Source organism: Staurois parvus, unplaced genomic scaffold (assembly GCF_062004578.1).
Source record: "Staurois parvus isolate SC_StPar_1 unplaced genomic scaffold, SC_StPar_1.0 ptg001675l, whole genome shotgun sequence".
Lineage (NCBI taxonomy): Eukaryota > Metazoa > Chordata > Amphibia > Anura > Ranidae > Staurois > Staurois parvus.
This window is the reverse complement of record NW_028319471.1, coordinates 73,701-96,498: the sequence shown is the minus strand read 5'-3', so window position 1 is coordinate 96,498 and position 22,798 is coordinate 73,701. Positions and strand designations below refer to the sequence as shown.

The 22,798-nt window shown below is 50.1% G+C and overlaps 1 protein-coding gene across 1 annotated transcript in view; it reads right to left on the bottom strand.

The window, feature by feature from the left end:
• Positions 1 to 14,957, bottom strand: part of SLC6A6 (solute carrier family 6 member 6) — a 115,561-nt gene extending 100,604 nt beyond the window's left edge. Inside the window, exon 1 of the mRNA XM_089663381.1 lies at positions 14,848 to 14,957. The gene's annotated coding sequence lies outside the window, so the exon portion shown is untranslated. The remainder of the gene's footprint in view (positions 1 to 14,847) is intronic.
• Positions 14,958 to 22,798: the final 7,841 nt, after the last annotated feature.

The window sequence follows — 22,798 nt, the reverse complement described above, 5'->3', positions numbered from 1 at the left end:
ATTGGATTCAGGTGTTCCAATCCCCTCCATATCATGCGATTCAGGTGTTCCAATCCCCTCCATATCATGCGATTCAGGTGTTCCAATCCCCTCCATATCATGTGATTCAGGTGTTCCAATCCCCTCCATATCATGCGATTCAGGTGTTCCAATCCCCTCCATATCATGCGATTCAGGTGTTCCAATCCCCTCCATATCATGCGATTCAGGTGTTCCAATCCCCTCCATGGACACAGGTGTATACAATCAAGCCCCTAGGCATGCAGACTGCTTCTACAAACATTGGTGAAAGAATGGGTCGCTCTCAGGAGCTCAGTGACTCCAAGCGTGGTCCCGTGATAGGTGGTCACCTGGGCAATAAGTCCATCCGTGACATTTCCTGGCTACTAAATATTCCACGCTCAACTGTTAGTGGGATTATAACAAAGTGGAAGCCACTGGGAACAACAGCCACTCAGCCACCAAGTGGTAGGCCACGTCACATGACAGGGCGGGGTCAGCGCATGCTGAAGCGCACAGTGCGCAGAAGTTGCCAACTGTCTGCAGAGTCAATAGCTAAAGACCTCCAAACTTGGTGTGGCCTTCAGATGAGCCCAACAACAGTGCGTAGAGAGCTTCATGGAATGGGTTTCCATGGCCGAGCAGCTGCATCCAAGCCTTCCATCACCAAGTGCAATGCAAAGCGTCGGATGTGTGGTGTAAAGCACGCCACCACTGGACTCTAGAGCAGGGGAGACGTGTTCTCTGGAGTGACCAATCACGCTTCTCTGTCTGGCAATTTGATGGACGGGTCTGGGTTTGGGGGTTGCCAGAATGGTACTTGCCTGACTGCATTGTGCCAAGTGTAAAGTTTGGTGGAGGAGGGATTATGGTGTGGGGTTGTTTTTTTAGGGGTTGGGCTTGGCCCCCTAGTTCCAGTGAAGGGAACTCTTAAGGCGACATTTTGGACAATTTCATGCTCCCAACTTTGTGGGAAGAGTTTGGGGATGGCCCCTTCCTGTTCCAACATGACTGCCCCCCAGTGCACAAAGCAAGGTCCATAAAGACATGGAGGAGCCAGTTTGGGGTGGAGGAACTTGACTGTCCTGCACAGAGTCCTGACCTCAACCCCATAGAACACCTTTGGGTGAAATGAATGAATGCTCCAGCGTTAAGCACGTCTAGCGTTTTCTCCTCTCCTGAATGCTCTCCTGAGGTTTGTCTTTTTCTGCCTTTAAACACTCCCCTTCTATAATCTTCACCCTTTAGGGCCGTTTCAAACCAAAAAAACGCAGTCCGGATGCGTTTCTGGATGAGCGTTTTTCATGCGTTCGAGTGCATTTGTCATGTTCTGGTTCATTTTTCCCTCTCTCTTTTTCTTCAATTGAAGTAGAGATGAGTGCTCCAGTGCGTTTTACCGCGTTCCAGTACAGTTCTGTGCAGTAAAGATGCAGCCTGTCCTACATTTTATTCTGTATCCGGAACGCACTGGAACTGCAAGCACTGATGTGAACTATGACATTGGCAACCATAGAACCTACTTTCTGTGCATTTTGGATGCACAAAAAAAAGCAACTGAAATGCATGTAGTGTGAACTGGCCCTTAGTCTGTATATATTGTATAATGGGTTTATTTACTAGTTACATAGTTAGTCTGGCTGAAAAAAGACAAAAGTCCATCCAGTTCAACCATAGAAAAAAAAAGTTATAATCCTACACCCACAGTTGATCCAGAGGAAGGCAAAAAACCCAGCAAAGCACGATCCAATTTGCTCCAGTGGGAAAAAAAATCCTTCCTGATCCCCCGAGAGGCAATCGGATATTCCCTGGATCAACTAAACCTGGAGGGCGCAAACAGGGCTGCTATTAGAAACCAGGGGGCCCCATATAGCCAACCTGAGAGCCCCCCCCCCACCAAAAAAAAACAAAACAGTTGTCTATGCTTCAGTTATGAATGAACACAGTGAGTGATCCGCACCGATCACTCGTGTTCATTCAGAAAAGAAAGGGGCTGGTAAATGCGACATTTACCAGACCTTTCCCCCACTCTCCATCCTGAAGGATCCTATTGAGTCCTTGCAGCTGCCGGTGGGTAAGCTGGCAGCACCGTGGGGGCACACATGGGGGCCTGAGCAGCAGGGGGAAACATATTTCCCCCTGCTACCCCCCGCAGAGCCGATCACCCTCCCTTCCCACATTCCATCACCCAGCTGCCTGGTCCCCCCTGCTGGGCTGGGCCCCGTACAGGAGGACTGGTGGTACCCCCTTATCCACGGCCCTGGGTACAAAATCTGGTGCAGCTCTGCATAGAAACCAATCAGCTTCCAGGTTTTATTGTCGAAGCTTCATTGAACAAGCTGAAGTTAGAAGCCGATTGGCTGTCATGCACGGCTGCACCAGATTCTGAATGTTCCCGTGTCAGTCAATCTCCCCCAATGTCTCATTTTTAGGCCCCAATGAAGGGAGCAGAGTTAAGCCTCCTGGAATGAGTTGGTTTTGGAGACAATCTAGATTTTCTTTATCCCTGAAAGGGAAATGTACCTGATGGCCATTGTCCCCGGGACAGAAAGTGATGGGAAACTGAAGATTCTACAGTGGTCATCGTAACAGGAAGTAGGGACCCTGTGGGGATCTAAATTCTTTCAATCAACATGAACTACTTTGAATCCTTATGCTGCTAGCATTAGTAAATTGTTAGGAAAGTTTGTTTTAAACTCTCTTTCAGTTGCTTCCTGGTTTCTGGCCTAGGCCAAAATGATGTCATACATCCCAGAAATTTTCATGGGCATTTCGTTTTATTTAATCTGAAGGAGGGGCTTTCTCAGCTAAGGACACCCTCCTGCATACATACCTGAGCTAAGGGCAGGTGGATTCTAGGAAGTAAATGCTACATGAATCATCTGCCCTTACGCAAGACAACAAGAAATGGTAAGGGGGGGGGGGTTCAAAGTGATTCCTCAGCAAAATAAAGCATGGATCGGGATTGGGGAGTGTTCTTTGAACATTAAAAATGAATTAACCAATCAAATTTCTATAGGCCAGGCGGGACGGTCATTGTTCCGGGTGGACGTCATATGATGTCTTCCCGGAACGGAGCCAATCTATCACCAGCTGTCAAGGGGAAAAAAAAAAAAAAAAAAAAAAAAAGCAACACAAGCGCTCAAGTCTGAGCATCCCAGGACCACAGTAGCAGTCACTCGCTGAGGTGCAGCCCTCTAAAGATCGGGGAATCCGGATGATACTGGAAGAAAGCAAAGAAGGGGCGCACTCTCCTCGTGCATTACCACGGCAAAAAGGAATTTATTTAAAAATGACAAAAGTATATACTCGTAAACCAAGAAAAAACAAGCTAGGAACCAACGTGACAGTCCGTGCAAGCGGTAGTCTGGCAACAGGGTGTCCTAACGCGTTTCGGGAGATGTACTCCCTTCTTCAGAGCTCTGAGGGAGGGAGTACGTCTCCCGAAACGCATTAGCACACCCTGTTGCCAGACTACCGCTTGCTCAGACTGTCACACTGCTATCACCAGCTTTGTCCACCGGACACAGACGATGACTGATCAGTGTACGGGCCCGCTGCCGGTACCATGTGATCACTGTGACTAATAACAGCAGATCATATGACAATCGTAAACAATGAATGGCTTGCCATTCATTGTTACAATTATGTTGATAGTTGTGATTGGTCACAGTGATCACATGGTACAGACAGGGCCAATCACAGACCATCTGTACCATGTGATTATTGTTGTCCAATCAAAACAAACTGAACGAATCTAATTTCAATCAGTACAATGCTTTCTTATAGCATTGAAATTCACTGCTATACGCAACCATGTGTTATTAAAAAATAAAAAAAAAAAAGCCTGATCATAGGCTGTACATCAGGATTGATCGATTTTCAGATATATACCATAGTTTGTGGACTCTATACCAGGGGCAGACTGACCATTTGGAAACTTGGGCACTGCCCGAGGGCCCAGGGTCAGTAGGGGGCCCCATGAGAGGCCCCTGGTAACTTTTTCATAGGCTTTTTTGAGTTTGGGCAAGGACACAGGGGCCCCTATTGCCCAGTGGCCCCATGAGTTGTCAGTCCGCCCCTGCTCTATACCTTTCCTAAAACACAAATTTGGGTTATTTTCACCAATGAAATGTAGAAGAATACAGATTGTTCTACGTTTATAAAGAACAATTCTTTATTTGCAAAATTTTATAACAGAAATGAAATTGAAACTTTTCAGGTTTTTTTGTTTAGCAAAAAATTTAAAAAAAAACCCCAGTGGTGATTAGATACCACCAAAGCAAAGTTCTATTTGTGTGAAACAATTATTAAAAAACTGTTTGTGTTGTATGACCGCGCAATTGTCATCCAAAGTGTGACAGCGCTGAAAGCCGAAAATCAGCCTGGGCAGGAAGGGGGTGAAAGTGTCCGGTACTGAAGGGGTTAAATAGTGACATCAGTTTAAGGTTCTCCATTTAGTTCCACTTTAAGAGGGGATTTCCCTTCATTTCACAGGAACAACTTCTTACTTCCTCTTCTGGGAAATGTCCAGTTGGGGACATTTACCAGAAATAATCTGGGAAATGTCCCAAACAGGAAAAAGAGAACAAAAAAACAAACAAATAAACAAACAGTCGCTGTAACCTTCTCTACTCAAAATAAAAAAAATGCTGGCGATCGACAACCTTTCATTTGATGCCGGTCTTCATATCATGGCATAGTGCCGGCACGCAAACGCTACATGAAACATGTGGTTAATATGAACAAATGACCTAATCATGGCCCCAGTGTGGAAATACAAACCACTGTTATAGAAAATTTCCTGGAACACTCAGATGATGAGCGGGAATGTCTAAAGCTGGCAAGCTGCCCTGCTGGAGCCCGGGGTGGCACGCTACTGTCACCGTGCGTTAATTAACCTTTGTTCAGCCATTCCTTTGAGGTTACAACTAGAAGAGCCAACAAAGAAGGATCAGCCGACCACAGTCATTAAATAGGAAGAGGTCATCAGTGCATGGACGGATCTAGGGGGGTGCTGGGGTGGGGCTATGCCCCTCCAGACTTTAGTTGTGCCCACCAAAGCCAAAAGATATCTGTGTGGGGAAAAGGAGCTCTGCTGAATGCCCTGCTGGCAGTGACCCCCTGTCCTCCGCCCAGCCGGCCGTGACCCCCTGTCCTCCGCCCAGCCGGCCGTGACCCCCTGTCCTCCGCCCAGCCGGCCGTGACCCCCTGTCCTCCGCCCAGGCGGCCGTGACCCCCTGTCCTCCGCCCAGCCGGCCGTGACCCCCTGTCCCCTACCCTGCCAGCAGTGACCCCCTGTCCTCTGCCCTGCTGACCTCTGTCCTACGCTCTGCTATTTCCTATCCTCAGCCCTGCTGACCCCTGTACGCTGCCCTGCTGACCCCTGTACACTGCCCTGCTGACCCCTGTCCTACGCTCTGCTATTTCCTATCCTCAGCTCTGCTGACCCCTGTACGCTGCCCTGCTGACCCCTGTACGCTGCCCTGCTGACCCCTGTACGCTGCCCTGCTGACCCCTGTACGCTGCCCTGCTGACCCCTGTACGCTGCCCTGCTGACCCCTGTACCCTGCCCTGCTGACCCCTGTACCCTGCCCTGCTGACCCCTGTCCTACGCTCTGCTATTTCCTATCCTCAGCTCTGCTGACCCCTGTACGCTGCCCTGCTGACCCCTGTACGCTGCCCTGCTGACCCCTGTACGCTGCCCTGCTGACCCCTGTACGCTGCCCTGCTGACCCCTGTACACTGCCCTGCTGACCCCTGTACACTGCCCTGCTGACCCCTGTACACTGCCCTGCTGACCCCTGTACACTGCCCTGCTGACCCCTGTCCTACGCTCTGCTATTTCCTATCCTCAGCTCTGCTGCCCCTGTACACTGCCCTGCTGACCCCTGTACACTGCCCTGCTGACCCCTATACACTGCCCTGCTGACCCCTATACACTGCCCTGCTGACCCCTATACACTGCCCTGCTGACCCCCCAATCTCTGCCCTCCCCTGACATTTTTTACTGCACTCCCACATCAGACTGGCTAGCTCCAGCCCTGCGTCAGAGACCAATGAATTGCACCAGAGAAAATGCATCAGGCGTCTGTATGGTGCATTATAAGAACACTTCCAGGTGACAAATATGGAACTCAAGATCTTGGACCCATTCGCACAAAAATGTGCATATTAATGTACATATTGCTGCACGCCACGTAAGGGCCCCATTCACACTGATCAGTTTTTGATGCGCTTTTGGTGTTTAAAAAAGTAGAACAAAAAAACTCATGAAAAAAAATGTATCCTTTTAAATCCTTGGGAACTCTTCACACCAATGCGCTGCAGGTGTGGTACATTTTTAAGAAGTCTTGCGCGCTGCATTTTTGCTGCATGTTTAACCTCTTCCTGCCCACATGACACACCTGTGCAGCCTCTCGGTGGGCGTGCTTTAACACCGAGCGGCCGCATATATGAGTCCAATTGTAAAGGCACTGTGCTGAAATCGCGCTCACTGTGTGCTCCCAGCACAGCAACTAGCATGTAATGGAAAGCTCCCAATGCATGCTTGTGATCTGGTGCTTTCCCATCATATGAACGCTGTGACAGCCAATCACAGCAGTCGCGTGATTGGAATGCCCGCCTCTACCTCTTAGCATTTACATCCATTTAAAGGGGCAGGAAGGGCACCAAAAACACAACTCTCCACTGAAATTAATAGAAAATCCATCAAAAACGTGTTTTTGGTGCGTTTTTTGAGTCACAGGTTTCACAGGTGCATGCTGGGAGACAGGAATCCAGAAAACCCACCAAAAACTCTATGAAAATGCTTTAAAAATGCAACGTGTGCATTTGTGAAACACATACCACGTTTCTAAGCGCACCAATGTGAAAGGGCCCCTAAAATAGCCCATTCATTTTGACCCATTCAATGGCATCTCTTGGCAGATAGAAAACGGGTGGCAAAATAAAAAAAAGACCATGTGGTCCATTGAGACGGTTTTGTCGGAGGATAGACTTCTGTAATATCTTGAGCAGGTTTCATTCCACTTACTGTTGGCTGACCCACCACCCCTGATCCGTTCCCGGCATCCATTACGGTTTCGGTAAAATACTTTCCAACATACCTCTTGCTAGGTCATGTCCCCATATTCTTGATCCCAGCTTCATATTGAATACTGCCTCTGAATGTTATCCATCCTACCAGATCATACACCCTTCGGAAAGCATGGAAGTATTGGTATCCAGGCTTCCCGGAGTTGAGATAAAAGTGTCAAAGGACTTTCCAAAAGTCCAAGAAAAAAAAAAAAAAAAGCAGACGTGAGACACTGGATTCCGATCTTTTGCCAGTCAATTACTTGGACTTGATGACCTAAACTCAACAGCACCACCATGAAGCCCCTCAAGAGACGAAGACCTTCAAGATTGAGAAATCCAAACGAAAAAAAAAAAAAAATAGACAAAAAGATCTTCAGATGGTTGTCTCAAGAGTCCATAATGGTTGAATGGTAATAACGATCTGGCAAAAGGCATCCAGCACATTTCGGGGGCCAACAATCCCCCTTCATCAGGGCTAAGGGGGGGAAACTCATTTTCCTATAGCATTTCATCTAAAAAAAGACCCAATCTACGTGTGTTGGAGATATTCTGGTGTTGATTCAACCTGTTGCTTGCATGTCCTGATCAATTATTGGTCATGTTTTTTAACCACCATCAGCTTTAGAATTTGGATAATCTGTTATTTCTAGATGAATGGAGACACTCAGGTAAGTCAACTAAAGGGTTCCCTTGGCACTACAGGTCACTTAAGGTCTCCTACCAATCATAATTACACTTGGAAATAGGAGATGCACCCTTAAGAAACTTGTGCTCTGAATCCGGGGTCTCCGAACATCAAGATTTGATCAAACCCGCAGCTAGGGTCAGGGCTGTATTCTCTAGGAGCACCGATTGAGGATCGAGGTCAGCAGAAGCTGCCTATGGTCTCCACTTCTAATGTAAAGGGGGACTCTGGTGGGGACCCTGATGTAAGGCAGGACTTTCATGTAAATGGGTGTCTGATGTAAGGGGGGCTCTGACTAGGACCCTTAAGGGGGGACTCCGACAGGGATCCTGATGTAAGGGATAGGGGCTACAACAGGGACCCTATCTAAAGGGGGCTCTGACTGGGACCCTGATGTAAGGGGAAGCTCCAATGGGGACCCTGATGTAGGCAAGGGCTCTGATGGGGACCCTGATGTAAGCGAGGCTCTGATGGGGACCCTGATGTAAGGCAGGACTTTCATGTAATTGGGTGTCTGATGTAAGGGGGGCTCTGACTAGGACCCTTAAGGGGGGACTCCGACAGGGATCCTGATGTAAGGGATAGGGGCTACAACAGGGACCCTATGTAAAGGGCGCTCTGACTGGGACCCTGATGTAAGGGGAAGCTCCAATGGGGACCCTGATGTAGGCAAGGGCTCTGATGGGGACCCTGATGTAAGCGAGGCTCTGATGGGGACCCTGATGTAAGGCAGGACTTTCATGTAATTGGGTGTCTGATGTAAGGGGGGCTCTGACTAGGACCCTTAAGGGGGGACTCAGACAGGGATCCTGATGTAAGGGATAGGGGCTACAACAGGGACCCTATGTAAAGGGCGCTCTGACTGGGACCCTGATGTAAGGGGAAGCTCCAATGGGGACCCTGATGTAGGCAAGGGCTCTGATGGGGACCCTGATGTAAGCGAGGCTCTGATGGGGACCCTGATGTAAGGCAGGACTTTCATGTAATTGGGTGTCTGATGTAAGGGGGGCTCTGACTAGGACCCTTAAGGGGGGACTCCGACAGGGATCCTGATGTAAGGGATAGGGGCTACAACAGGGACCCTATGTAAAGGGGGCTCTGACTGGGACCCTGATGTAAGGGGAAGCTCCAATGGGGACTCCGATGTAGGCAAGGGCTCTGATGGGGACCCTGATGTAAGCGAGGCTCTGATGGGGACCCTGATGTGCAGTCAATGCACTGCATTAGCAAAAATACTTTTTTTTCACTTGCACCAAATGCAGCACGACAGTGACCCCATCCTGAGACAAGCACAGCACAGGTGTCTCCAAACCAACTATGTACAAATACTTTATTTGAAACATTATATTAAAAGAAAAAAATTATATATATTTATAACAAAAATCTATATCTATCTATCTATTATCTATCTATTATCTATCTATCTATCTATCTATTATCTGTTATCTATCTATCTATCTATTATCTATCTATCTATCTATCTATCTATCTATCTATCATCTATCTATTATCTATCTATTATCTATCTATTATCTATCTATTATCTATCTATTATCTATCTATCTATCTATTATCTATCTATTATCTATCTATTATCTATCTATCTATCTATCTATTATCTATCTATTATCTATCTATCTATCTATTATCTGTTATCTATCTATCTATCTATGCAGTACGGTGGGTAAATGGTTAGCACTCAAATCTCAACCAACGGCACCACCTGCCTGGAGTTTGCATGTTCTCCCTCTGCCTGTGTGGGTTTTCTCCAGGTACTCCGGTTTCCTCCGGAAAACCGATGTAAAAATTGATGGCGCTATATAAGTTCCTGAAATAATCTCTCTCTCTCATATATATATGCGGCACAGTGGCTAAATGGTTAGCACTTCTGCCTGGCAGTACTAAGATCGTTGGTTGGAATCTCAACTAATGGCACCACCTGCCTGGAGTTTGCATGTTCTCCCTGTGCCTGCGTGGGTTTCCTCCGGGTACTCAGGTTTCCTCCCACACTCCAAAGACATGCTGGTAGGTGAATTGGCTCCTGTCTAAATCATCCCTAGTATGTGTATGTATGAATGGGAGTTAGGGACCTTAGATTGTACGCCCCTTGAGGGTTAGGGACCTTAGACTGTACGCCACTTGAGGGTTAGGGACCTTAGACTGTACGCCCCTTGAGGGTTAGGGACCTTAGACTGTACGCCCCTTGAGGGTTAGGGACCTTAGATTGTACGCCCCTTGAGGGTTAGGGACCTTAGACTGTACGCCCCTTGAGGGTTAGGGACCTTAGATTGTACGCCCCTTGAGGGTTAGGGACCTTAGATTGTACGCCCCTTGAGGGTTAGGGACCTTAGATTGTACGCCCCTTGAGGGTTAGGGACCTTAGATTGTACGCCCCTTGAGGGTCAGGGACCTTAGATTGTACGCCCCTTGAGGGTCAGGGACCTTAGATTGTACGCCCCTTGAGGGTCAGGGACCTTAGATTGTACGCCCCTTGAGGGTTAGGGACCTTAGATTGTACGCCCCTTCAGGGTTAGGGACCTTAGATTGTACGCCCCTTGCGGGTTAGGGACCTTAGACTGTACGCCCCTTGAGGGTTAGGGACCTTAGACTGTACGCCCCTTGAGGGTTAGGGACCTTAGATTGTACGCCCCTTCAGGGTCAGGGACCTTAGATTGTACGCCCCTTCAGGGTCAGGGACCTTAGATTGTACGCCCCTTGAGGGTCAGGGACCTTAGATTGTACGCCCCTTGCGGGTTAGGGACCTTAGATTGTACGCCCCTTGAGGGTTAGGGACCTTAGATTGTACGCCCCTTGAGGGTTAGAGACCTTAGATTGTACGCCCCTTGAGGGTCAGGGACCTTAGATTGTACGCCCCTTGAGGGTTAGGGACCTTAGATTGTACGCCCCTTGCGGGTTAGGGACCTTAGATTGTACGCCCCTTGAGGGTTAGAGACCTTAGATTGTACGCCCCTTGAGGGTCAGGGACCTTAGATTGTACGCCCCTTGCGGGTTAGGGACTGATGTGAATGTACAATATATATGTAAAGTGCTGCATAAATTGATGGTACTATACAAGTACCTGAAAAAAAAACAAAAACAAATTATATATATATATATTCTATCCATTCAGTCATATCCGACCCTTGGGGATTGCGTGGACCGTCACTCGTGACTTTTTCCATGAATTCTCTTAGCAATTATTTTACAGGGGAGGTTGCCAGGTCTTTCCCCAACCCCCATCATGCAGGAGATCCCACATGGTCAGGGATCTATAAATAATACATATAATTTTGTATTTACTTATTTTCCATTAAAAAAAAAATTGTGTTTTTTTTTTTTTTTTTTTCTTTTTTAAATATTTATAGACATCAGGGGACATGGCTGCATTTGATGACCGGAAAGACGGGAGACATCAGCCACACCTGGGAGAACGGTCCTCCGCAGACTGTTGCGGAGAGAGATATGAACCATCTTTAGCGCACGGGTTAATGACAGCCCAGAGCAGATCCGCGAATGTACAAAGTGCAAACGGCAGGAACAGGATAACCAAATACTCTACAAGACAGTTTTGCATAAAGAGATCCCGATACGCGTCTCGGGAAAATTGAATCTTTTCAAAAGCTGGCCTGCCTGACAGCAGAGAAGGGGGGGGGGGGGCTGTGGGACTACAAATCACAGCACACCCAGTCCAAGGTGTAAACGGCATGCTGGGACTTGTAGTTCCCCAGGTGATGAGGAGCATTAGGTCCAGTGAGGGTAGAAATCTGACATGCAATGTTTTGCTAGATGGGAACCTGGCTAGGCATGCTGGGTCATGTAGTTCTACAGCTCTGGGTGACCCTGTATTGGGGAGGGTGTAACAACGGATCTTTACATTGTCGTTTCAGAATAGCACCCACCATCTGAAGTAGGGAAACGTTCAGTCAGTGCCAGGGGCGGACTGACCATTTGGAAACTCGGGCACTGCCCGAGGGCCCGGGGTCAGTAGGGGGCCCCATGAGGTGCCCCTGGTACCTTTTTCATAGGCTTTTTTGAGTTTGGGCAAGGACACAGGGGCCCCATGATCCTCTATTGCCCGGGGGCCCCATGAGTTGTCAGTCCGCCCCTGATCCGTGCAGCATTGTGCATCCTGGGTACACCTGTAGACTGTATTATCAATGATGAAAGAAATTCTCGTACCAAAAGAAAATAATTCAGAATCTGAAGAATCAAACTCACTTCTCAGGAAAACAAAGGAAGTTTCACTTTTCTTCTCCTGATCTAATATTGTGTTCCAGCTGCCCTCCCCAACAGATGCAGAAATCTACTGGCAATGCTGGGAGTTGTGGTTCAGCAGAACTTGACACCTCCGGTACTCCTGCAATGTTCAGAATCTGGCATGACACACTGGGACTTGTAGTTCTTCAGCACTGGATAACTCTGGCACTAACATACTGCTCTGGGACTTGTAGTTCTTCAGCACTGAATGCCAGCTTTTGCACTCTTATCATAAGCTGAGACATGTAACTCTGGCCAGGGGTGGACTGACAACTCATGGGGCCCCCCCAGACAATAGGGGGATCATGGGGCCCGTGTCCTTGCCCACACTCAAACCACTCACAAAAAAGCCAAAAAAAAAAAAAACACACAGGCACCTGGGGCATCTGATGGGGCCCGCTACTGACCCTGGGCCCTCGGGCAGTGCCCCAGTGTCCGAATGGTCAGTCCGCCCCTGACTCTGGCACTCCCACAATGCTCAGAAGCTGATATGACACACTGGGACTTGTAGTTCCACATCACTAAATGACACCTCCGGCACTCCTGCAATGTTCAGAATTTGGCATGACACACGGACTTGTAGTTCCACAGCTCTGAATGCCTGCCGTGGCACTCCTATCATGTCAAGCTGGGGCATGTAGTTCCACGGCGCTGGGAGACAACTCTGGTACTCATGAAAAGCTTAGAAGCTGGCATGCCACACTGGGATTTGTAGTTCCACAGCGCTGGGTGACACCTCTGGCACTCCTATCATGACACTTGAAGTTCTGCATCACTGGACGACAACTCTAACACTCAGAAGCTGGTAGGACAAACTGGGACTTGTAGTTCCACAGCTTTGGATGACAACTTTGGCACTCCTGTCATGACACGCTGGGACTTGTAGTTCCACAGCCATGGGTAACAACTCTGGAACTCCTGCGACAGCCAGAGATTGGCATGACTTTCTGGGACTCGTAGTTCCACAGCACTGGATGCCAGCTATGGCATCCCTGGCATGACAGACTAAGACCTGAATTTCCACAACACTGTTTGACTACTCTGACACTCCTACAATACTCAGAAGCTGGTAGGACAAGCTGGGACTTGTATTTCCTTAGCTGTGGGTGACAACTCTGGCACTCCTGTCATGACACACTGGGACTTGTAGTTCCACAGCTCTGGGTGATAACCCTGGCACTCCTGTCATGACACACTGGGACTTGTAGTTCCACAGCTCTGGGTGACAACCTTGGCACTCCTGTCATGACACACTGGGACTTGTAGTTCCACAGCTCTGGGTGATAACCCTGGCACTCCTGTCATGACACACTGGGGCTTGTAGTTCCACAGCTCTGGATGACATCTCTGGCACTCCTGTCACGACACACTTGGACGTGTAGTGCCACAGCTCTGGGTGACAACCTTGGCACTCCTGTCATGACACACTGGGACTTGTAGTTCCACAGCTCTGGGTGACATCTCTGGCACTCCTGTCATGACACACTGGGACGTCTAGTTCCACAGCTCTGGATGACATCTCTGGCACTCCGGTCATGACACACTGGGACTTGTAGTTCCACAGCTCTGGGTGATAACCCTGGCACTCCTGTCATGACACACTGGGACTTGTAGTTCCACAGCTCTGGGTGACAACCCTGGCACTCCTGTCATGACACACTGGGACTTGTAGTTCCACAGCTCTGGGTGACATCTCTGGCACTCCTGTCATGACACACTGGGACGTCTAGTGCCACAGTTCTGGATGACATCTCTGGCACTCCTGTCATGACACACTGGGACTTGTAGTTCCACAGCTCTGGATGACATCTCTGGCACTCCTGTCATGACACACTGGGACTTGTAGTTCCACAGCTCTGGATGACATCTCTGGCACTCCTGTCATGACACACTGGGACTTGTAGTTCCACAGCTCTGGGTGACAACCCTGGCACTCCTGTCATGACACACTGGGACTTGTAGTTCCACAGCTCTGGATGACATCTCTGGCACTCCTGTCACGACACACTGGGACTTGTAGTTCCACAGCTCTGGGTGACAACCCTGGCACTCCTGTCATGACACACTGGGACTTGTAGTTCCACAGCTCTGGGTGACATCTCTGGCACTCCTGTCATGACACACTGGGACTTGTAGTGCCACAGCTCTGGATGACATCTCTGGCACTCCTGTCACGACACACTGGGACTTGTAGTGCCACAGCTCTGGGTGACAACCCTGGCACTCCTGTCATGACACACTGGGACTTGTAGTTCCACAGCTCTGGGTGACATCTCTGGCACTCCTGTCACGACACACTGGGACTTGTAGTTCCACAGCTCTGGGTGACATCTCTGGCACTCCTGTCATGACACACTGGGACTTGTAGTTCCACAGCTCTGGGTGACATCTCTGGCACTCCTGTCATGACACACTGGGACTTGTAGTTCCACAGCTCTGGGTGACATCTCTGGCACTCCTGTCACGACACACTGGGACTTTTAGTTCCACAGCTCTGGGTGACATCTCTGGCACTCCTGTCACGACACACTGGGACTTGTAGTTCCACAGCTCTGGGTGACATCTCTGGCACTCCTGTCACGACACACTGGGACTTGTAGTTCCACAGCTCTGGATGACATCTCTGGCACTCCTGTCACGACACACTGGGACTTGTAGTTCCACAGCTCTGGATGACATCTCTGGCACTCCTGTCACGACACACTGGGACTTGTAGTTCCACAGCTCTGGATGACATCTCTGGCACGTCCACAGCTGAGAAGCATCCTGCAGGCAGACCTGTGACATGTAATAGCGGTCCTCGTATACAGAAGAGAAGGGTCACCTACCTGCAGCCCGTCCTCCGCTCAGCGCTCTCCTCTCCTCTCTCTATGAAGCGGCCGCAGATCTCTGTGGCTGGAAAATCACCGGCTGCAGCGCTCAGCCTAGGCGGGGGGCGTGGCCACTGGGGAGCTGGGTGGGACCTGTCAGGAGAAAGGGGCGGGGCTTGTTAGGAGGGAGAGATTGAAGCGGACCTGGAACACGTGCAGAGGGAAAACAAAGCGGAGAGATTAGAGAGAGGGGGAGGGGCATTACATAACCGATAATGGGAGAGGAGGGACATGACTGCATGATATGTGACATGTAATAGAAAGGATGGCCATGACTACATGTTACTCCAGTCAAGTTCCTCCACCCCAAACTGGCTCCTCCATGTCTTTATGGACCTTGCTTTGTGCACTGGTGGGCAGTCATGTTGGAACAGGAAGGGGCCGTCCCCAAACTCTTCCCACAAAGTTGGGAGCATGAAATTGTCCAAAATGTCGCCTTAAGAGTTCACTGGAACTAGGAGGCCAAGTCTACCCCCTGAGGAACAGCCCCACACCATAATCCCCCCTCCACCAAACTTTACACTTGGCACAATGCAGTCAGGCAAGTACCGTTCTCCTGGCAACCACCAAACCCAGATATGTCCATCGGATTGCCAGAGGAGCGTGATTGGTCATTCTAGAGAACACGTCTCCACTGCTCTAGAGTCCAGTGGCAGCGTGCTTTACACCACGGCATCCGACGCTTTGCATTGCACTTGGTGATGGAAGGCTTGGATGCAGCTGCTCGGCCATGGAAACCCATTCCATGAAGCTCTCTACGCACTGTTGTTGGGCTCATCTGAAGGCCACACCAAGTTTGGAGGTCTTTAGCTATTGACTCTGCAGACAGTTGGCGACTTCTGCGCACTGTGCGCTTCAGCATGCGCTGGCCCCGCCCTGTCATGTGACGTGGCCTACCACTTGGTGGCTGAGTGGCTGTTGTTCCCAGTTGCTTCCACTTTGTTATAATCCCACTAACAGTTGAGCGTGGAATATTTAGTAGCCAGGAAATGTCACGGATGGACTTATTGCCCAGGTGGCCACCTATCACGGGACCACGCTTGGAGTCACTGAGCTCCTGAGAGCGACCCATTCTTTCACCAATGTTTGTAGAAGCAGTCTGCATGCCTAGGGGCTTGATTGTATACACCTGTGTCCATGGAGGGGATTGGAACACCTGAATCACATGATTGGGAGGGGATTGGAACACCTGAATCACATGATTGGGAGGGGATTGGAACACCTGAATCACATGATTGGGAGGGGATTGGAACACCTGAATCACATGATTTGGAGGGCGGTGACAATATTTTTGGCTATATGTGTAATATAAAGGATGACCTTGACTACACGAGATATAATATAAAAGATGAAAAGGACTACATGAAATACAAGATTTAATAAAAAGGATGAACATGACTACATGAGATATAAAGGATAAACATCACTAAATGAGATAATAAAGGATGAACATGAATGCATGACACAATATAAAGGATGAAGATGACTGCATGAGATACAGAGATATAAATGATGAAGATGACTGCATGAGATACAGAGATATAAAGGATGAAGATGACTGCATGAGATACAGAGATATTAAGGATGAAGATGACTCCATGAGATACACTGATGTAGATGCATCATGGAGGATGTAGAGGAGGAAGCAGATTCTGCTACATCATGTCCTCCCACCTGCTGGGAAATGCTGATAATGGAGAACAATGAAATGTTGGTCTTCCATCACCTGACTGGTATGGACGGATGGGGATGGTATCGAAGGACGGGGACGGTATGGTACGGATGGATGGGGATGGTATGAAACGGATGGATGGGGATGGTACGGACGGATGGGGATGGTACGGACGGACGGGGACAGTATGGACGGGGATAGTACGGATGGATGGGATGGTACGGACGGATGGGGCTGGTACGGGCGGATGGGGATGGTATGGGCGGATGGGGATGGTACGGGGATGGTATGGACGGGGATGGTACGGATGGATGGGGATGGCATGGACGGACGGTACGGATGGATGGAGACAGTATGGACGGGGATGGTATGGACGGGGATGGTACGAATGGATGGGATGGTACGGACGGATGGGGATGGTACGGACGGGGACAGTATGGACGGGGATGGTACGGATGGATGGGATGGTACGGACGGATGGGATGGTATGGACGGACGGGGACAGTATGGACGGGGATGGTACGGATGGATGGGGATGGCATGGATGGACGGGACGGATGGATGGGGACAGTATGGACGGGGATGGTACGGATGGATGGGGACAGTATGGACGGGGATGGTACGGATGGATGGGGACAGTATGGACGGGGATGGTACGGACGGACGGGGATGGTACGGACGGACGGGGATGGTACGGATGGATGGGGGGTGGTATGGACGAGGATGGTATGGATGGATGGGGATGGTACGGATGGGGACGGCACGGACGGGGATGGTACGGACGGATGGGGGGTGGTATGGACGGGGATGGTACGGATGGATGGGGATGGTACGGATGGGGACGGCACGGACGGGGATGGTATGGACGGACGAGGATGGTGTACTGAGCTGCAATAATGATCTTTCTGGGACATTATCACAGGGTCTGTGCAATGTGGGCTGCAGCCATAACACAGGAGTCGTATGGCACCACGACCTCCAAAATGTTTCTTTGCAGTTGATGTGACTGTAACACGACATATTCACCTCCTTTGTAGTGAGCTCTGTTATTGGAAGTTTAATTTTATCTAAACGGCGACTGGAAAGCCCCCGGAGCCCCCCCCCCCACCGGTCTGTGATTGGAGAGTGAAGGGGCAGAAACCTCTGGAGACTTCAGCCTTGGAGAAGGACAAGACCTGTCAATGACGTCACATGCCTGATGAAGGGGTCCTGCGTGACTCCAGAACGTTGCCTTGCTGTAACTATGTGATCGTTCATTAAAACTTTTGGACCCGTATTGGTGATCCTCGGTGTGCTGGTGACGTTCTCACTTTGCTGATTCTGTGCGGTTCCAGCCGACGGTCCATTTATACACACCGCCATTTTTAAATTCAGGAATGTGTACGTTTGGATTGTACATTTGTCATTTACAGAGGAGCCCACACCCAGACACATACACTCCATAGATCTGCCAATAATGTATGGGGGGGAGGGGGGAGTAAACAATCACTTACCTAAACTTGTGACTTTTTCACCATTTATACCTATATTCATCCTTTCTCTGTGCTGTCTGGGTCCTTGTTCCTAAACTGCTATTTTTTCAAACTGTGTTTGATACCGCGCATGCGCATAATAAAGAACATGGCATGCCTCATCTTGCACATGCGCTGTATGACACTGTATGCATATGTCAGGGGAAAAAAAAACCTTTTAAAAAGGTCCTATGCCCCCTGCCCCCCCCCCCCAACTCTGAAGCCTCAAATGTTCAGGGACGGCGGGGGTTAATACAAGCACTGAACCAGTCATAGCCACTCATCAAGAGTGCCATCTATGCCCGCCCTTTCAGATCCCCTCCTCCATTCATAGAAGCCATACTACAGTTTCCAGCAATGATGAGCCCTCTATGAATGGAGGAGAGGGACCTTTCATTCATCCTCCCCTCCTGTCGTCTCTGCCCCTCCTCTTGTTCAAATGTCCATGCTGATATGACAGACTGAACCCGTAGCCCTTCTGCACATGCTCAATTTAGTGTGTATTGCTAGAGAGTTTTTTTTTTTCTTGGGAGAGTGCATGTGATCAGCACAGGGCTAATCATTGTCCAGGCAGAGGTCAGGGGTCCTGCATCCTCCTAGATTAGAAAGAAAACTCCTCCTACAAGCTTTAACCAGTGAATGCGGGGGTCCGGGGAGGGCGGATATGGTGAATGCGGGGGTCCGGGGAGGGCGGATATGGTGAATGCGGGGGTCCGGGGAGGGCGGATATGTTGAATGCGGGGGTCCGGGGAGGCCGGATATGGTGAATGCGGGGGTCCGGGGAGAGCGGATATGGTGAATGCGGGGGTCCGGGGAGAGCGGATATGGTGAATGCGGGGGTCCGGGGAGAGCGGATATGGTGAATGCGGGGGTTCGGGGAGAGCGGATATAGTGAATGCGGGGGTTCGGGGAGAGCGGATATAGTGAATGCGGGGTCCGGGGAGAGCGGATATAGTGAATGCGGGGTCCGGGGAGAGCGGATATAGTGAATGCGGGGTCCGGGGAGAGCGGATATAGTGAATGCGGGGTCCGGGGAGAGCGGATATAGTGAATGCGGGGTCCGGGGAGAGCGGATATAGTGAATGCGGGGTCCGGGGAGAGCGGATATAGTGAATGCGGGGTCCGGGGAGAGCGGATATAGTGAATGCGGGGTCCGGGGAGAGCGGATATAGTGAATGCGGGGTCCGGGGAGAGCGGATATAGTGAATGCGGGGGTCCGGGGAGAGCGGATCTAGTGAATGCGGGGGTCCGGGGAGAGCGGATATAGTGAATGCGGGGGTCCGGGGAGACCGGATATAGTGAATGCGGGGTCCGGGGAGAGCGGATATAGTGAATGCGGGGTCCGGGGAGAGCGGATATAGTGAATGCAGGGTCCGGGGAGACCGGATATAGTGAATGCAGGGTCCTGGGTTTATGAACACTTTAAGAGCATTCCCTCAGGACCCCCAGGTCTGAAGAACTAGTGTCCCCATTGGAACATTTCCCCTCAATTAATGTTCTGGGGACAAGCCAACATTTAGAATTTTCTTTCACGTGCAATGATAAAGGTAAACAGGACAAATAGGAGGGGGGAAATCTTCATAATGGGGGCACAAGCAGCAATAGAAACTGACCGAGATTCTAATCCAGCAATGGGCAAACTACGGCCCGCGGGCCGTATACGGCCCGGCGGACCTTTTAATCCGGCCCGCGGAGCTAGGCTCCCGCAAGGCCAGTGGTCGGCAAGCCGCGGCTCTTTACAATAGATGCGGCTCTCCTGCGTGCCGGGCGCCCGCTCCCCTCCCTCCTCTCGGGCGGGCGGGCGACCTCCTCTCCTCCTCTCCCCTCCCCTCCTCTCGGATGGCCGCCCCCCCTCTAGGATGGCCGCCCCCTCCCTCCTCTCGGGCGTCAGGACTCTGCAGCTGTCAGGATGTAGGCGGGGCAGCCAGGATGTAGGCGGGGCAGCGTGACGAACTCTTCTCTCACAGTCCTCCCTGAAGACCAGAACGGCGCGGGAATACGAGAGGAACGCGCGGAGGAGCAAAGGTAAGTGAATTGACACAGGGGGGGCTTACTATATGGGGAATGAATTACTATATGGAGGACTTACTATATGGGGGATGAATTACTATATGGGGGACTTACTATATGGGGGATGAATTACTATATGGGGGACTTACTATATGGGGGATGAATTACTATATGGGGGACTTACTATATGGGGGATGAATTACTATATGGGGGACTTACTATATGGGGGATGAATTACTATATGGGGGACTTACTATATGGGGCATGAATTACTATATGGGGGACTTACTATATGGGGAATGAATTACTATATGGGGAATGAATTACTATATGGGGAATGAATTACTATATGGGGGACTTACTATATGGGGAATGAATTACTATATGGGGGATGAATTACTATATGGGGGATGAATTACTATATGGGGGATGAATTGCTATATGGGGGATGAATTGCTATATGGGGGATGAATTGCTATATGGGGGATGAATTGCTATATGGGGGACGAATTACTATATGGGGGATGAATTACTATATGGGGGATGAATTACTATATGGGGGATGAATTACTATGGGAGATGAATTACTATATGGGGGATTAATTACTATGCTTACTATGGGGGAATATTACTATACTTACTATGGATGACACATACACATCATTCATCTACTCTTGGTCCGGCCCCCGGGTCCAATATATGAACCCATTGCGGCCCTCAAGTCAAAAAGTTTGCCCACCCCTGTTCTAATCCCTCTCCACTCTCTCCAGGAGTGGTGCTTTAACTGCAGCTGAGAGGAAAATCAGGTCCCCTGCCCCTCCAAGCAGGGCTATGTGGCAGAGCTGTGTAAATCTCAGGACTGGATGGCCGGAAATGCTAATACTTCATTGCCCCGGCTTTCTAACTTTACAACAAATCTGGATTGAATGGGTTGCTGGGTCAGTAATTTCCTTCCCCTCCTAGTTCTGGTCCCCGCAGCAGCCTCCTACCCAGCAGGCAGTGAATTTCTAGTGCGTTATGAACTAACTGCACTCTCTGGTCACCTCATTAAACCGCGCTCCCTCTCTGCAGATGATCCTGCCATATCATTTATTTCAGGAACTCTTACAGAGAGCACTTTTATAGCACATGATTCACCGGCACTTTTATGGCCGGGCGCAGTCATTATTTGATGTTGAAACAAATTTTATATTGTATTCCTCTATCAAGATGACTTCCAGTTTCTTACAGAGAACAAGGAGACGGCAAATTGTAAGCTGGGAGGTTGTGATACGAAGGTTAGGATAGGATTGCCAAACAGTCATCATTCACACAACGTTAGAACATTGTAGCAACGTTTCACCAAAGTCGGCTAGAGAGTTTATGGCAGGGTTCAAAATTTCAAGTCCTGAGCTACTAGCCAAGCCTTAGTACAGCAGGCCATAAATGGGTTGAATTCTGAATTATTTTTTGATTGAAAATCGAAAACATTGTTCATTCTGTAATCCGATGGTGCCACCAATGATTTGAGGACATTGCCCCACTAACAGGGGGAAGGGAGGGGAAAAGGAAGGCAAGGCAAGGGAGGGGAGAGGAGAGGAAGGCAAGGGAGGGGAGGGGAGGGGAGAGGAGAGGAAGGCAAGGAAGGGGAGGGGAGGGGAGAGGAAGGCAAGGGAGGGGAGGGGAGAGGAAGGCAAGGGAGGGGAGGGGAGGGGAGAGGAAGGCAAGGGAGGGGAGGGGAGAGGAAGGCAAGGGAGGGGAGGGGAGAGGAAGGCAAGGGAGGGGAGGGGAGAGGAAGGCAAGGGAGGGGAGGGGAGAGGAAGGCAAGGGAGGGGAGGGGAGAGGAAGGCAAGGGAGGGGAGGGGAGAGGAAGGCAAGGGAGGGGAGGGGAGAGGAAGGCAAGGGAGGGGAGGGGAGAGGAAGGCAAGGGAAGGGAGGGGAAATGAAGGCAAGGGAAGGGAGGGGAAAGGAAGGCAAGGGAGGGGAAAAGGAAGGCAAAGGAGGGGAGGGGAGAGGAAGGCAAGGGAGGGGAGGGGAGAGGAAGGCAAGGGAGGGGAGGGGAGAGGAAGGCAAGGGAGGGGAGGGGAGAGGAAGGCAAGGGAGGGGAGGGGAGAGGAAGGGAGGGGAGGGGAGAGGAAGGCAAGGGAGGGGAGAGGAAGGCAGGGGAGGGGAAGAGGAAGGCAGGGGAAGGGAAGAGGAAGGCAGGGGAGGGGAAGAGGAAGGCAGGGGAGGGGAAGAGGAAGGCAGGGGAGGGGAAGAGGAAGGCAGGGGAGGGGAAGAGGAAGGCAAGGGAGGGGAAGAGGAAGGCAAGGGAGGGGAAGAGGAAGGCAGGGAAGAGAAGGAGGGGAAGGGAGGAAGGAAGAAAGGAAGGAAGAAAGAAAGAAAGGTAGGTCTGACTCACATGGCTCTGATCACAGGGCAACCGGCTGCTCTGTATAATATTTCCCACCCGCACATCCTCTTCTGAGAAGCTGCACAGACTCGTTTTCTAGTCATGAATTTTCTAGCATAAATGAAAATGGGGAAGAACCACGAAAATCAGCCGGTGCCAATGCCCACTAACAGAGCAAAAATTGGCCGATTACTCTTAGGTCCGATTTTCGAACGAAAAATTGTTCAAAAATCGACCCATGTGTGGCCAGCCTTACTCGCCACCAGCCAACCCCTTCCCCGCCGCTAAATACACCCTAGTAAATTATCCCATGAAATGAGACTTAATATTTATTTTTGTACCTTT